The sequence below is a fragment of the Arachis stenosperma genome, chromosome 6 (assembly GCF_014773155.1).
Source record: "Arachis stenosperma cultivar V10309 chromosome 6, arast.V10309.gnm1.PFL2, whole genome shotgun sequence".
NCBI lineage: Eukaryota > Viridiplantae > Streptophyta > Magnoliopsida > Fabales > Fabaceae > Arachis > Arachis stenosperma.
Window position 1 is genome coordinate 57,995,728 of NC_080382.1, and position 12,376 is coordinate 58,008,103.

General features: G+C 37.5%; 2 non-coding genes across 2 annotated transcripts; one reads left to right on the forward strand and one right to left on the reverse strand.

Annotated features, from left to right (window-relative positions):
• Positions 1 to 3,043: 3,043 nt before the first annotated feature.
• Positions 3,044 to 3,147, reverse strand: LOC130937443 (small nucleolar RNA R71). Its single transcript, XR_009068663.1, has one exon. It is a non-coding gene; the product is annotated as a small nucleolar RNA R71 (small nucleolar RNA).
• A 7,638-nt stretch (positions 3,148 to 10,785) lies between these two features.
• Positions 10,786 to 10,892, forward strand: LOC130938569 (small nucleolar RNA R71). The gene has a single exon (XR_009069730.1). It is a non-coding gene; the product is annotated as a small nucleolar RNA R71 (small nucleolar RNA).
• Positions 10,893 to 12,376: the final 1,484 nt, after the last annotated feature.

A 12,376-nucleotide genomic window follows, 5' to 3' on the forward strand; every position in this document is an offset into this window, starting at 1 on the left:
AGTTTCTGCACACTATAGATTAAGGGTGTGGAGCTCTGCTGTACCTCAAGTTTCAATACAATTACCATTACTTTATATTCAATTCTCTTTTATTCTTATTCCAAGATATACGTTGCACTTCAACTTGATGAATGTGATGATCCGTGACACTCATCATCATTCTCACCTATGAACGCGCGTGATTGACAACCACTTCCGTTCTACTTTAGGCTGGGCGCATATCTCTTAGATTCCCCAACAGAATCTTCATGGTATAAGCTAGATAGATGGCGGCATTCATGAGGATCCGGAAAGTCTAACCTTGTCTGTGGTATTCCGAGTAGGATCCCGGAAATCCGGAAAGTCTAACCTTGTCTGTGGTATTCCGAGTAGAATTCCGGTATTGAATGACTGTGACGAGCTTCAAACTCCTGAAGGCTGGGAATTAGTGACAGACGCAAAAGAATCAAGGGATTCTATTCCAACCTGATTGAGAACCGATAGATGATTAGCCGTGCTGTGACAGAGCATTTGGACCATTTTCACTGAGAGGATGGGATGTAGCCATCAACAAGGGTGATGCCTCTAGACGATTAGCCATGCAGTGACAGCACATAGGACCATTTTCCCGAGAGGATGAAAAGTAGCCATTGAAGACGGTGATGCCCTACATACAGCTTGCCATGGAAAGGAGTAAGAAGGATTGGATGAATGTAATAAGAAAGTAGAGATTCAAGAGGAGCACAGCATCTCCATACGCCTATCTGAAATTCCCACTATTGATTTACATAAGTATTTATCCTATTTTATTTTCTGTTTATTATTAATTTTCAAACCTATCATGAATCAATTTAATCTGCCTAACTGAGATTTACAAGGTGACCATAGCTTGCTTCATACCAACAATCTCTGTGGGATCGACCCTTACTCACGTAAGGTATTACTTGGATGACCCAGTACACTTGCTGGTTAAGTTGAACGGAGTTGTGGAAAGAAAGTGCTGAGTTAATTTTTATGCACATGCCAAAGAGCCATTATTGTTGATCACAATTTCGTCCACCAAGTTTTTGGTGCCGTTGCGGGGGATTGTTCGAGTATGGACAACTGACGGTTCATCTTATTGCTCAGATTAGGTAATTTTCTTTTCAAAAATCTTTTTCGAAATTTTTCTTTTCTTTTTCGTTTTTTCAACTTTGTTTTCGAAAAAAATAAAAATCCAAAAAAAATTTAATAAAATCATAAAAAACCAAAAATATTTTGTGTTCTTATTTGAGTCTTGAGTCAATTTTTAAGTTTGGTGTCAATTGCATGATTTAAAAATTTTTTCTTGCATTTTTCGAAAATTCCATGCATTCATAGTGTTCTTCATGATCTTCAAGTTGTTCTTGGTAAGTCTTCTTGTTTGATCTTGATGTTCTCTCGTTTTGTGTTGTTTGTTGTTTTTCATATGCATTTTTCGTTAGTTAGAGTCCATGCATTAAAGATTTCTAAGTTTGGTGTCTTGCATGTTTTCTTTGCATCAAAAATTTTTCAAAAACATGTTCTTGATGTTCATCATGATCTTCAAAGTGTTCTTGATGTTCATCTTGACATTCATAGTGTTCTTGCATGCATTATGTGTTTGATCCAAAATTTTTATGTTTTGGGTCATTTTTGTGTTTTTCTCTCTCATAATAAAAAAATTCAAAAATCAAAAATATATCTTTTCCTTTTTTCTCTCCAAATTTTCGAAATTTTGGGTTGACTTGGTCAAAAATTTTTAAAATTAGTGTTTCTTACAAGTCAAGTCAAATTTTCAACAATTTAAAAATCTTATCTTTTCAAAATCTTTTTCTTATCTTTATATCAAATTTTCGAAAATTAGCTAACAATTAATGTGATTGATTCAAAAATTTGAAGTTTGTTGCTTTCTTTTTAAGAAAGGTTCAATCTTTAAATTCTAGAATCATATCTTGTAGTTACTTGTTAGTTAAGTAATTAATTTTAATTTTAAAAATTAAATCTTTTTCAAACATATCTTATCTTATCTTCTTATCTTATCCTTTTATCATATCTTTTTCAAATTTTATCTTTTTCAAAAATTTGATTTTAAAATATCTTATCTAACTTCTTATCTTCTTATCTTTTTAAAATTTGATTTTAATATCTTTTTCAACTAACTATTTGACTTTGTGTTTGTTTCTTATCTTTTTCAAAACCACCTAACTACTTTTCCCTCTATGATTTTCGAAAATATCTCACCTTTTTTTCAAAAATTCTTTTTGTTCTAAATTTTAATTTTAATTATATTTTATCTTTAATTTTCGAAAATTACTAACCCCTTTTTAAAATTATTTTCGAATTCTCTATCCCCTCTCACTTATTCTATTTAATTATTTAATTACTAACACTTCTCTTCACCTCTCTTCATCTAAATATCCGAACCCACTCTTCTTCACTCTTATCCCCTTTCTTCTTCTACTAACATAAAGGAATCTCTGTACTGTGACATAGAGGATTCCTCTTCTTTTCTTGTTTTCTTCTCTTTCATATGAGCAGGAACAAGGAAAAAGGCACTCTTGTTGAAATTGATCCAGAACCTGAAAGGACTCTGAAGAGAAAATTAAGAGAAGCTAAGCTACAACAATCTAAAGGTAACCTTTCAGAAATATTAGAGCAAGAGAAGGAGATGACAACCGAAAATAATAATAATGCAAGGAGAATTCTTGGTGACTTCACAAAGCCAACGTCCAAATTTGATGGAAGAAGCATCTCCATTCCTGCCATTGGAGCCAATAATTTTGAGCTTAAACCTCAGCTAGTTGCCTTAATGCAACAAAACTGCAAGTTCTATGGACTTCCATCTGAAGATCCTTACCAGTTTTTAACTGAGTTCTTGCAGATCTGTGAGACTGTTAAGACAAATGGAGTAGATCCTGAAGTCTACAGGCTCATGCTTTTCCCTTTTGCTGTAAGAGACAGAGCTAGAATATGGTTGGATTTGCAACCTAAGGATAGCCTGGACTCTTGGGATAAGCTGGTCACAGCCTTCTTGGATAAATTCTTTCCTCCTTAAAAGCTGAACAAGCTTAGAGTGGATGTTTAGACCTTCAAACAGAAAGATGGTGAATCCCTCTATGAAGCTTGGGAAAGATACAAGCAGCTGACCAAAAGGTGTCCATCTGACATGTTTTCAGAATGGACCATATTAGATATATTCTATTATGGTCTATCTGAATTTTCAAAAATGTCATTCGACCATTCTGCAGGTGGATCCATCCACCTAAAGAAAACACCTGCAGAAGTTCAAGAACTCATTGACATGGTTGCAAATAACCAATTTATGTACACTTCTGAGAGGAATTCTGTGAATAATGGGATACCTCAGAAGAAAGGAGTTCTTGAAATTGATGCTCTGGATGCCATATTGGCTCAGAACAAAGTGTTGACTCAGCAAGTCAACATGATTTCTCAAAGTCTGAATGGATGGTAAAATGCATCCAACAGTACTAAAGAGGCAGCTTCTGAAGAAGCTTATGATCCTGAGAACCCTGTAATGGCAGAGGTTAATTACATGGGTGAACCTTATGGAAACACCTATAATTCACCATGGAGAAATCATCCAAATTTCTCATGGAAGGATGAAAAGAAGCCTCAACAAATCTTTAACAATGGTGGACGCAATAGGCTGAGCAATAGCAAGCCTTTTTCATCACCTTCTCAGGAACAGACAGAGAATTCTGAACAAAACACTTCTAATTTAGCCAATCTAGTTTCTGATCTGTCAAAGGCCACTTTTAGTTTCATGAGTGAAACAAGATCCTCCATCAGAAATCTGGAGGCACAAGTGGGCCAGTTGAGTAAGAAAGTCATTGAAACTCCTCCCAGTATTCTCCGAAGCAATACAGAAGAGAATCCAAAAGGAGAGTGCAAGGCCATTGATGTAATCAATATGTCCGAATGCACAAGGATGGAGAAGGACGAAAATCTTAGTGAGGAAGACCTCCTGGGACGTCCCTCAAGCAAGAAGGAGTTTCCTATTAAGGATCCAAAGGAATCTGAGGCTCATATAGAGACCATAGAGATTCCATTAAATCTCCTTCTGCCATTCATGAGCTCTGAAGACTATTCTTCCTCTGAAGAGGATGAAGATGTGACTGGAGAGCAAGTTGCTCAATATTTAGGAGCTACCATGAAGCTGAATGCCAAGTTGTTTGGTAATGAGACTTGGAAAAGTGAACCTCCCTTGCTCATTGGGGAATAGTGGATGAAATTGTGACCCTCTTTGTATTTGCATGAGATTTATTTAATGGCTATTGGCTATGTGTGGACACAACTCCGTTCAACTTAACCAGCAAGTGTACTGGGTCATCCAAGTAATACCTTACGTGAGTAAGGGTCGATCCCACAGAGATTGTTGGTATGAAGCAAGCTATGGTCACCTTGTATTTGTCAGTTAGGCAGATTAAATTGGTTTATGATGAGTTCGAAAATTAATAATAAACAGAAAATAAAATAGGATAGAAATACTTATGTAAATTAATGGTGGGAATTTCAGATAGGCGTGTGGAGATGCTAGAATCCTCTTGAATCTCTACTTTCTTATTACATTCATCTAATCCTTCTTACTCCTTTCCATGGCAAGCTGTATGTAGGGCATCACTGTCTTCAATGGCTACTTTTTATCCTCTCGGGAAAATGGTCCTATGCGCTATCACTGCATGGCTAATCGTCTGGAGGCATCACCCTTGTTGATGGCTACATCCCATCCTCTCAGTGAAAAAGGTCCAAATGCTATGTCACAGCACGGCTAATCATCTGTCGGTTCTCAATCAGGTTGGAATAGAATCCCTTGATTCTTTTGCGTCTGTCACTAACGCCCAGCCTTCAGGAGTTTGAAGCTCGTCACAGTCATTCAATACCGGAATCCTACTCGGAATACCACAGACAAGGTTAGACTTTCCGGATCCCCATGAATGCCGCCATCTATCTAGCTTATACCACGAAGATTCTGTTGGGGAATCTAAGAGATATGCGCCCGGCCTAAAGTAGAACGGAAGTGGTTGTCAGTCACACGCGTTCATAGGTGAGAATGATGATGAGTGTCACGGATCATCATATTCATCAATTTGAAGTGCAATGTATATCTTGGAATAAGAATAAAAGAGAATTGAATATAAGGTAATGGTAATTGTATTGAAACTTGAGGTACAGCAGAGCTCCACACCCTTAATCTATGGTGTGTAGAAACTCCACCGTTGAAAATACATAAGTGAAAGGTTCAGGCATGGCCAAATGGCCAGCCCCCTGAATGATCAAAAGACCGAATGGTCAAAAAGATATCTAATACAATAGTTAAATGTTCTTTTTATAATAAACTAGCTACTTAGGGTTTACATGAGTAAGTAATTGATGCATAAATCCACTTCCGGGGCCCACTTGGTGTGTGCTTGGGCTGAGCTTGATCTATCCACGAGCTGAGGCTTTTCTTGGAGTTGAACGCCGAGTTATAGCGTGTTTCTGGCGTTCAACTCCGGGTTATGACGTGTTTCTAGCGTTTAACTCCAGACAGCAGCATGTATTTGGCGTTGAGCGCCACTTTACGTCGTCAATTCCTGAATAAAGTATGGACTATTATATATTGCTGGAAAGCTCTGGATGTCAACTTTCCAACGCCGTTAAGAGCGCGCCATTTGGAGTTCCGTAGCTCCAGAAAATCCATTTCGAGTGCAGGGAGGTCAGATTCCAATAGCATCAGCAGTCCTTTTGTCAGCCTTCTTTCAGAGTTTTGCTCAAGTCCCTCAATTTCAGCCAGAAATTACCTGAAATCACAGCAAAACACACAAACTCATAGTAAAGTCCAGAAATGTGAATTTAACATAAAAACTAATGAAAACATCTCTAAAAGTAGCTTGAACTTACTAAAAACTACCTAAAAATAATGCCAAAAAGTGTATAAATTATCCGCTCATCACAACACCAAACTTAAATTGTTGCTTGTCCCCAAGCAACTGAAAATCAATTAGGATAAAAAGAAGAGAATGTACTATAAATTCCAAAATATCAATGAATATTAATTCTAATTTAGATGAGCGGGACTTGTAGCTTTTTGCTTCTGAACAGTTTTGGCATCTCACTTTTTCCTTTGAAGTTTTAGAATGATTGGCTTCTCTAGGAACTTAGAATTTCGGATAGTGTTATTGACTTTCCTAGTTAAGCATGTTGATTCTTGAACACAGCTACTTATGAGTCTTGGCCGTGGCCCTAAGCACTTTGTTTTCCAATATTACCACCGGATACTTAAATGCCACAGACACATAACTGGGTGAACCTTTTCAGATTGTGACTCAACTTTGCTAGAGTCCCCAGTTAGAGGTGTCCAGAGCTCTTAAGCACACTCTTTTGCTTTGGATCCTTTTTACCCTTGCCTTTTGGTTTTAAGGGCTATTGGCTTTTTCTGCTTGCTTTTTCTTTTTCTTTCTATATTTTTTTTTTCACCACCTCTTTTTTTTCGCAAGCTTTTGTTTTTCACTGCTTTTTCTTGCTTCAAGAATCAATTCCATGATCTTTCAGATCATCAATAACATTTCTCTTTATTCATTATTCTTTCAAGAGCCAACAGTTTTAACATTCATAAACAACAAGATAAAAAATATGCATTGTTCAAGCATTCATTCAGAAAACAAAAAGTATTGTCACCACATCAATATAATTAAACTAAATTCAAGGATATATTCAAAATTCATGTACCTCTTGTTCTTTTGAATTAAAGCATATTTCATTTAAGAGAAGTGAAGGATTAATGGATTTTATTCATAGCTTTAAGACATGGTTACTACATACTAATGATCATGAAGTAGAGACACAAAATATAGATAAACATAACATAGAAACCGAAAAATAGAAAGAAATAAGAATAAGGAATGAATTCACCTTAGTGGCGTCTTCTTCTTGAAGGACCAACAATGTCCTTAAGCTCTTCTATGTCCCTTCTTTGCCTTTATTGCTCCTCCCTCATTGCTCTTTGGTCTTCTCTTATTTCATGGAGAATGATGGAGTGCTCATGATGTTCCACCCTTAATTGTTCCACATTGTGGCTCAAATCTTCTAAGGAAGTGTTGAGTTATTCCCAATAGTTGTTGGGAGGAAAGTGCATCCCTTGAGGCATCTTAGGGATTTCTTGGGCTTCCTCATGCGTCTATTGGGCTCTATGAGTGGGCTCTCTTATTTGCTCCATCTTTTTCTTGGTGATGGGCTTATCTTCTTCAATGGAGATATCTCCTTCTATGATAACTCTAGCTGAGTAACATAGATGGCAAATAAGGTGAGGAAAAGCTAGCCTTGCCATGGTGGAGGGCTTTTCGGCTATTTTGTAGAATTCATTGGAGATGACTTCATGAATTTCTACTTCCTATCCAATCATGATGCTATGAATCATGATGGCCCGATCCACAGTAACTTCAGATCGGTTGCTAGTGGGAATGATGGAGCGTTGAATGAACTCCAACCATCCTCTAGCTACAGCCTTGAGGTCCAGTCTTCTTAGTTGGACTGGCTTATTGCCTTTGGAGTCTCTCTTCCATTGAGCTCCTTCCACACATATGTCCATAAGGACTTGGTCCAACCTTTGATTAAAGTTGACCCTTCTAGTGTAGGGGCGTACATCTTCTTGCATCATGGGCAAGTGGAACGCCAATCTCACATTCTCCGGACTAAAATCTAGGTATTTCCCCTGAACCATTGTGAGATAATTCTTTGGACTCGGGTTCATACTTTGATCATGGTTTCTAGTGATCCATGCATTGGCATAGAACCCTTGAACCATTAAGATTCCGACTTGTTGCATGGGGTTGGTTAGGACTTCCCAACCTCTTCTTCGGATCTCATGTCGGATCTCTGGATACTCATTTTTCTTGAGCTTGAAAGGGACCTCAGGGATCACCTTCTTCTTTGCCATAACATAATAGAAGTGGTCTTGATGGCTTTTGGAGATGAATCTTTCCATCTCCCATGACTCGGAGGTGGAAGCTTTTGTCTTCCCTTTTCCTTTTTTAGAGGATTCTCCGGCCTTAGGTGCCATTGATGGTAATGGAAAAACAAAAAGCTTATGCTTTTACCACACCAAACTTAAAATATTGCTCGCCCTCAAGCAAGAGAAGAAAGAAGAGAAGAAGAAGAAAAAGAAAATATTGAGGAGAAGGAAGAGATGGTATTTCGGCCAAGGTATAGAAGATGGGGTTGTGTTGTGTGAAAATGAAGTGGAATGGAGGGGTATATATAGGGAAAGGGGAGAGGGTAGGTTCGGCCATTTTAGGGTGGATTTGGGTGGGAAAGATTTTTGAATTTTGGAGGTAGGTGGGGTTTATGGGGAAGAGTGGATGGATGTGAGTGGTGAATAGGTGATGGGGAAGAGAGATTGAGGTGTTTGGTGAAGGGTTTTGGGAAATGTGATATGGGGGAGAGTGTAAATAGGATTAGGAGGTAAGGTGGGAATATGTTAGGTGGGGATCCTTTGGGGTCCACAGATCCTGAGGTGATCCTGTGGGGTCCACAGATCCTGAGGTGTCAAGGAATTCCATCCCTGCACCAAATAGGCATGTAAAATGCCTTTGCATACCATTCTGGCGTTTAAACGCCGAGGTGATGCACGTTTTGGGCGTTCAACGCCCATGTAAAGCATGTTCTGGGCGTTCAACACCCATGTAATGCATGTTCTGGGCATTCAACACCCATATATAGCATGTTTCTGGCGTTGAACGCCAATTCCATGCTTGTTACTGGCGTTCAGCGCCAGCTTTTCTTAAGGCACATTTCTGGCGTTCAAACGCCAGAATGTTGCTTGTTTCTGGCGTTCAGCGCCAGATTCATGCTCTGTTCTGGCATTGAACGCCAACCAGATGCTGCTTATTGGCGTTGAACGCCAGTCTGTGCTTCCTCCAGGGTGTGATTTTTCTTCTGCTTTTTTTGATTCTGTTTTTGATTTTTATATTTTTTTGTGACTCCACATGATCATGTACCTAATAAAACACAAAATAACAATAAAATAAAATAAAATAAAAATTAGATAAATAAAATTGGGTTGCCTCCCAACAAGCGCTTCTTTAATGTCAATAGCTTGGCAGTGGGCTCTCATGGAGCCACAAGGTGATTAGGTCAATGTTGTATAGTCCCAACACCAAACTTAGAGTTTGGATATGGGATCTTAATACCAAACTTAGTGTTTGGTTGTGGCTCCCAACACCAAACTTAGAGTTTGACTGTGGGGGCTCTTCTTGACTCTGAACTGAGAGAAGCTCTTTGTGCTTACTCTCTTTTGTCACAGAGGGTTGGCCATGTGCCTTAAACACAAGGTAGTCCCCATTCAATTGAAGGACTAATTCACCTCTGTTGACATCTATCACAGCTCCTGCTGTGGCTAGGAAAGGTCTTCCAATGATGATGCATTCATCCTCTTCCTTCCTAGTGTCTAAGATTATGAAATCAGCAGGGATGTAAAGGCCTTCAACCTTTACTAACACGTCCTCTACTATTCCATAAGCTTGTCTTAATGACTTGTCTGCCAATTGTAATAAGAACAAGGCAGGTTGTACCTCAATGATCCCCAGCTTCTCCATTACAGAAAGTGGCATAAAATTTATCCCTGACCCCAGGTCACATAGAGCTCTTTCAAAGGTCATGGTGCCTATGGTACAAGGTATTAAGAACTTGCCAGGATCTTGTCTCTTTTGAGGTAAAATTTGCTGAATCCAGGTATCTAGTTCATTAATGAGCAAGGGGGGTTCACTTTCCCAAGTCTCATTACCAAACAACGTGGCATTCAGCTTCATGATAGCTCCTAAATATTGAGCAACTTGCTCTCCAGTCACATCTTCATCCTCTTCAGAGGAAGAATAGTTTTCAGAGCTCATGAATGGCAGAAGGAGATTTAATGGAATCTCTATGGTCTCTATATGAGCCTCAGATTCCTTTGGATCCTTAATAGGAAACTCCTTCTTACTTGAGGGACGTCCCAGGAGGTCTTCCTCACTAGGATTTTCGTCCTCCTCCTCCCTTGTGCATTCGGCCATGTTGATTACATCAATGGCCTTGCACTCTCCTTTTGGATTCTCTTCTGTATTGCTTGGGAGAATATTGGGAGGAGTTTCAATGACTTTCTTACTCAGCTGGCCCACTTGTGCCTCCAGATTTCTGATGGAGGATCTTGTTTCACTCATGAAACTGAAAGTGGCCTTTGACAGATCAGAGACTAGATTGGCTAAATTAGAAGTATTTTGTTCAGAATTCTCTGTCTGTTGCTGAGAAGATGATGGAAAAGGCTTGCTATTGCTCAGCCTATTACGTCCACCATTGTTAAAGCCTTGTTGAGGCTTTTGTTGATCCTTCCATGAGAAATTTGGATGATTTCTCCATGATGAATTGTAGGTGTTTCCATATGGTTCGCCCATGTAATTGACCTCTGCCATTGCATGGTTCTTAAGATCATAAGCCTCTTCAGAAGCTGCCTCTTTAGTACTGTTGGATGCATTTTGCCATCCATTCAGACTTTGAGAGATCATGTTGACTTGCTGAGTCAACACTTTGTTCTAAGCCAATATGGCATTCAGGGCATCAATTTCAAGAACTCCCTTCCTCTGAGGTGTCCCATTATTCACGGAATTCCTCTCAGAGGTGTACATAAATTGGTTATTTGCAACCATGTCAATGAGTTCTTGAGCTTCTGCAGGTGTTTTCTTTAGGTGAATTGATCCACCTACAGAATGGTCCAATGACATTTTCGAAAACTCAGATAGACCATAATATAATATATCAAATATGGTCCATTCTGAAAACATATCAGATGGACACCTTTTGGTCAGCTGCTTGTATCTTTCCCAAGCTTCATAGAGGGATTCACCATCTTTCTGTTTGAAGGTCTGAACATCCACTCTAAGCTTGCTCAGCTTTTGAGGAGGAAAGAATTTATCCAAGAAAGTCATGACCAGCTTATCCCAAGAGTCCAGGCTATCCTTAGGTTGTGAATCCAACCATATTCTAGCTCTGTCTCTTTTAGCAAAAGGGAAAAGCATGAGTCTGTAGACTTCAGGATCAACTCCATTCGTCTTAACAGTCTCACAAATCTGCAAGAACTCAGTTAAAAACTGGTAAGGATCTTCAGATGGAAGTCCATAAACTTGCAGTTCTGTTGCATTAAGCAACTAGTTGAGGCTTAAGCTCAAAATTATTGGCTCCAATGGCAGGAATGGAGATGCTTCTTCCATCAAATTTGGACGTTGGTTTTGTGAAGTCACCAAGCATCCTCCTTGCATTATTATTATTTTCGGCTGCCATCTCCTTCTCTTGTTCTAATATTTCTGAAAGGTTACCTTTAGATTGTTGTAGTTTAGCTTCTCTTAGTTTTCTCTTCAGAGTCCTTTTAGGTTCAGGATTAATTTTAACAAGAGTGCCTTTTTCCTTGTTCCTGCTCATATGAAAGAGAAGAAAACAAGAAAAGAAGAGGAATCCTCTATGTCACAGTATAGAGATTCCTTTATGTTAGTAGAAAAAGAAAGGGGAGAAGAATGTAGCAGAGGGGATTCAGATATTTAGATGGAGAGAGGTAAAGAGAAGTGTTAGTAATTAAATAATTAAATAGAATAAGAAAAGAGAGGGAGAATTTCGAAAATAATTTTAAAAAGGGGTTAGTAATTTTCGAAAATTAAAGATAAAATATAATTAAAATTAAAATTTAGAACAAAAAGAATTTTTGAAAAAGAGGTGAGATATTTTCGAAAATCAGAGAGGGAAAAGTAGTTAGGTGGTTTTGAAAAAGATAAGAAATAAACAAAAAGTCAAATAGTTAGTTGAAAAAGATATTAAAATCAAATTTTAAAAAGATAAGAAGATAAGAAGTTAGATAAGATATTTTTAAAATCAAATTTTGAAAAAGATAAAATTTGAAAGGATAGATAAAGATAAGATAAGAAGATGTGATAAAAAGATATGTTTGAAAAAGATTTAATTTTTAAAATTAAAATTAATTACTTAACTAACAAGTAACTACAAGATATGATTTTAGAATTTAAAGATTGAACCTTTCTTAACAAGAAAGTAACAAACTTCAAATTTTTGAATCAATCACATTAATTGTTAGCTAATTTTCGAAAATTTGATATAAAGATAAGAAAAAAATTTTGAAAATATTTTGAAAAAGATTTTTGAAATTTTTGAAAAATAGAAACAAAATGAAAAAGATATAATTTTTGAAAAAGATTTTGAAAAGATAAGATTTTTAAAATTGAAAATTTGACTTGACTTGTAAGAAACAACTAATTTTGAAAATTTTTGACCAAGTCAACCCAAAATTTCAAAAATTTGGAGAGAAAAAAGGAAAAGATATATTTTTGATTTTTGAATTTTTAATTATGAGAGAGAAAAACAC